Source organism: Conger conger, chromosome 17, assembly GCF_963514075.1.
Source record: "Conger conger chromosome 17, fConCon1.1, whole genome shotgun sequence".
Classification (NCBI taxonomy): Eukaryota; Metazoa; Chordata; class Actinopteri; order Anguilliformes; family Congridae; genus Conger; species Conger conger.
The window spans coordinates 12,518,614-12,523,818 of NC_083776.1; the positions used below are offsets into that span (position 1 = coordinate 12,518,614).

General features: G+C 42.0%; 1 pseudogene; it reads right to left on the reverse strand.

The window, feature by feature from the left end:
* Nucleotides 1-1,092: 1,092 nt before the first annotated feature.
* Nucleotides 1,093-5,205, reverse strand: part of LOC133116900 (synaptotagmin-like protein 5) — a 45,574-nt pseudogene continuing 41,461 nt past the window's right edge.

Below are 5,205 nucleotides of genomic sequence, written 5' to 3' on the forward strand. Positions count from 1 at the left end.
TACAGGGTTTTGGGGAAGGGTGGGGGGTGGGATTCATTATTTCAGCCTCATTAGTAAATGTCAGACCTAAAGACTGCAGTCTGAAGTCATGATTCATAGCGACAGTATTAATTTCCCTCTCTGCAACAAGCAAAGAAAAGGCAATTAAAGGCGTATGGGTCGTGCGTTCAGTGGTGGCAGGCATTCCCCCCGATAGTGCTCTACCCTCCCTCTCTCACATTACCATATGCCTATTCTCCTAATTGTATTTTCTCAGTAATTAAGTTTCTAAATGATAAGTGGACTGTTTGTCTTTTGTTGATTCTTTAGTCTTGTGAAGAACCTCAAAGCCACCGTTCATTTTAATGCAGGTCTTTGACAGGGGCATGATGTGTCAGAGACGGTTATGTTTATGACTGTCATCAGTACTGAAAATCTCCTGTTGCTCTTTAGCATTTTCTAGACAATGGCTTGAGAGCCTCAAAGGCATTTTTAAAAACAGAATTTTAAAATGAGAAGAGGGAGTGAGGAAATTCTAGATATTCTTCTTATTCATAGTCTGTGTTACTTGTTCTCATGTACTGAAATGGCTAAATGTACATGACGTTTGCCTGTAAGTGCTTAAAAGTTTCAAATGTTTAAATCTTATTTTTTTGTAGTTGGGTTGTTGCAGTTATGGGAAAGGATTGTCCATTTATTTATATGCAGTAATTGACACAATTTAGATTAGTTCTATTTTATTGTAGCTTAATAAAAAATGATTAACCTTGGGAAAATACTGCCTTTCCCAAAGCTTGTAAGACACTGGCTGAGACAACATCATTTTCAAAATACACATAACCTGTGACTTTGTATTAATTATTATCATGTACATTCCCTTATTTATATATTGATAGTATGTAATATATACAGTATAGCAAATTCCGTAATGTATAAGAGTATACAGAGAATGCTAGCCAGTACTCGGAGGTAAAATGTGTGTAGTTTTATTTCTTCAAAATATTCTAGCTACTTGTTGAAAACAAATAAAATACATTGTACAGCTTTGTAATCTCAGAGTTTTGATCTAACATCCAAGTAAAAAAAAAAAAAAACAGTAATAGAGGCAATACATGCATTTGACATGGTTAGGTTTTTATTTTCCAGAGACGCTGAATATTGCATATCACTTTCATTTCAGACATTTGAAAAGATTACATCTTTTTGGGCATAATTGCTCCACGTACAGTACCCTGGATGTCACAACCGTGACTATCGGCATCCTTAGTATCTCAGTATGCTTACCCTCCTATCACATAGTTTAATTTAAGTGATATTTGAAAAGTTGAGCACAGCGTTTACGCTCCACATTGTGCTATGTTCTCACTCATGTTTTCCATTAAAACATGCCCTTGGAAAAGGGCAATACTGGTTGGCTGAGAAGCACAGGAAGGCCAGTGTTGCAATACCGTGCCTAATGCTGGAAAGGAAATTCACATTTGAATGCCTGGTAGGTCATGGGATTTGATTTGTTTTTCTGTTTTTTGTTTTGCTAACATTTTGTAATGGTTTGTATGTATCTGGTGGGCCTGACATATGTGCTATTACTCATACACATCCTTGCGTATATTGTAATCTTTGTTAGATGCTCCTTAGGTTGAAAAGAAAGTAAACTGAAAATATGCAAAGTGAAGTCTGAGGTTTTAATCTATCTATTGACAGAAATAACTCCTTCATCACGAAAAACCTACACAAGGAAAACCACAGAGAGAACTACGTGAGTACTGTGATTTGATTCTCCAAATGGGAATAGTGCAGGAAAATGCACATACTGTCAGAGTTCAAGACCACGATTTGTTGTAAAATCAGAAGAAAACATTGAAACAGACGAGAGAAGTCCAACAAGTAAGCTCACGGGGCGGACAGTGAGCTGCATTAGTGTGAAAGAGGAGTCTTGTGCTTCTGCGGTATAAACATCATCTGGAACTACAGTTCCCATGAACACCTCTGCAGAAACGCTTCGGTGTGTTCTACCATGCGCTAAATCCACATGCACCTCTGTAAAAAATACTATTTTATTTAAATGAAACATTTATAAGGAAATTCGACATGACGAGTGCGGACCCAGTTTTCAAAGAATCCTTGAGCAGACGAGCAAACAGACAGTGGAATACTAAAACAAACAAAAAAAACTATACAGCCAGAAAATGTCTAATTTGTCAGTCTATTCTCCAGCCTGGAGGACATGGCACTCACACATGGAAAAACATGCATCCAATTTCTACCTTGTTCTGCATTTCAACTCAATTCACAGTGAACATTCTGGATGTTACATTTACACGCTTACTGATGTCCCAAGGAGACGAGTCTTTTTTTATTTTATTACCCATGATTCTACTGGTCAGGAAAACATCGCAACAACACAAACCTGATGAGATGACACACAGCACCACCGATGGAATTTATACCTGCAGACTACATTGTGCCAAGGCGGAAATGAAAGCACTGTGGCATCTGTGCTTTTCTTAATATCTTCTTTTTTTTCACAGTGAATCAGTGCACAGTCCTGACTGGATCATTTTAGAGGGCGGAGCTAGGCAGGGCTACACGTCCGTACTCCAGGTGCATCGTGGGAACAGAGACGATGATCCCAGCTTGGGGCTTTCTCTCTCTCACGAGCTGTGCTTCTCCATGGTGGGCCGTAACATCAGGCTGCACTCCTGAGGGACCTCCGGGCTGTCAATCATGCGTTGCCATAGCCGCTGCTCCTCCCCATAGGAGTCCATCCAATCCACATCCTTCCCGTAGCTCTGCCCTGGGGTGAGTGGAACAGATTCACACGCTTTGTGTGAGCTTGGATGTGAGAGCCATCTCCCTGTACCCTGAATGCTGGGTCCCATAATGCCTGCCCTTCCCCTACCTGTCTCACTGAAACAGCAGGCTGCTTATGGACACACATTTTACAGTTCATTTGGAGTCTTTGGGTAAACTGTCGCTCTGTGTCTGGTAACTGGTGGTAGTGCAGAATGATGGTTTAGGGGACTCGACTTGAGCGGTTGCACGTTTTATTCCTGGGTGGGACATTACTGTTGTGCCTTTAAGCACTGAACCTGAGTAGTTAACCTGAGTCAACTCTGTATGCATGCTTTGCATTTAAAAAATAATACTGTAAGCTGTGTTAGCTGCTCTGGACAAGATAAGATAAACACCAAAATAATATAATGCAACTGCTACTGTATGCAGGCAATGCCACGTGGCTGGATGCCTACACTTGGCATACAGAAAGAATGAGAAATCTTGTGATTAGCCATGATTAGCCTTGTGTAAGCCATAGATTATATGAGCACTTATGTATAGTTATTGTTGTACTCGGGGTATTCTAGCTGCCAACAGTGGTATGCCAGTTGGTAAGTTGATGTAATTCTGATTGTGCTAGGACTCTGTGAACTGTACTTTCCTCTAGGGTCCTCATTGCACGTGTCCCTGGGTTTGATTTGCACTTCATTGTCGCTCTGGATAAGAGTGTCTGCTAAATGCCTGTAATATAATGTAATGTAATGTAATGTAATGAGAAGGAGTCCCTGCTTAATCTCACTGAACTGAACGGGCGAGCCCCTGGGCCCGGTCCTCACCGGTCCCAGCTCCGAGCCGGACTCCCCCCAGGAAGACGTTGCTGGAGAGCGACTCCTTGTCCCAGACAGTGAGCTCCAGGCAGACGCTGTCCAGGTCCCCTAGCTGCAGGCCGCAGTAGGTGAAGGTGTGGTTCCACTGCGGGTTCACACTCTTCCTCACCACCGCCGTCTTGTGCTTTGTGGACTTATTGTTGTCCGGGAGGAGGTAGCTGTGGTCGAGAGATGATCCTGAGAATTAACACTCTCCTCAAATTATCTTGAGAATCATTGGTGATATTTCACTTCTGTTTCTCCTCGTATCTTCTTAACCTGTGGTCTCAAATTTCAGGCCTGCCTGCCGGTTTATGGTGCGATTTAAGATATTAATTGGCTAAGGAATTCACACATCTGCTTTCCAGGGCCTAGATTGGCTGCTGTCAAAGCAGGAGATGTATTATGTGTAATGTACTGCACACTACATGAACATGCACCAGGCTTAAGGCAGTATTCATATCCTTAATCTGACCTGGAAATATACACCCACTGAGCACTTTATTAGGTAGAGGAAATTATTGGGGAGGAAATTATTCTGAAAGAAGTGATCTAAGTGACTTTGACTGTGGAAAGATTGTTGGTGCCAGACAGGGTGGTTTGAATATCTCAGAAACTGCTGATCTCCTGGGTTTTTCACGCACAACAGTCTCAAGAGTTAGCAGAGAATGGTGTGAAAAACATAGTTTAGTTGCATGCCAACTTTCCAAAACACCAGCTGCATGTTACCACCTGCAACTGAAAAAAGAAGGAAGCTCAGGAACAACAGTACTCTCTTACCCTTTTACAAATGTGTCAGACGTCCCCCCGAACTTCACAGCAGTCAGATTCTTGGCCTCTCTGACGAGCAGCTCCACCATCCCCCCTTTGGGCAACTTGAAGCTCTTCTTTCCCTTTAGAAAGCCTTTCTTTTCTTTCAAGAGAGATAATAGCCCAGAAGGACCTTACGTCAAAACCACACAGTAGCCTGCTATCTACAGTATACAGTACTGTATGTGATACTGAATATACTGTATCTGAACAGTATACTGTATTTAAAATAATTATTTATCTGAATTCCTATTGAATATTCTAATTTCTGAAATTTTATTGTTTGAATTGGAAACTGTGCTTCCTGAGTTAGTGATTTGCCATTCACACTATTAAATATTTTTACCCCATAGGCCACAAGCTAGTCCCGGAGTCAGCATTAAGAGGAACCAATGGCTGCTTGGTCTAATTTAGTGGTAACCCAAGGGTCCCTAGCCAACTTAAACTCACTTCCCCCCAGATGCAGTGGTGGTTATATTGTGTGTCTGAGACAATACTGACAGTGTCTCTCATATGGAGACAGAGAGACTCAATTTCCCAGGAGCCCTTGGTACTGCACAGTACCTTGGACCTGGTCCAGAGGCAGCGTGAGGTTCTTCTCAGCAGGGATGTACTTCAGTACCACAGTCAGCTCACCCTTGTACTGCAACATGGGCTCCAGAACTCTGGCCACCTACTCACACACAAATGTACAGTAAACCCTGCTCCATACAGCACACACAAATGTACAGTAAACCCTGCTCCATACAGCACACACAAATGTACAGTAAATCCT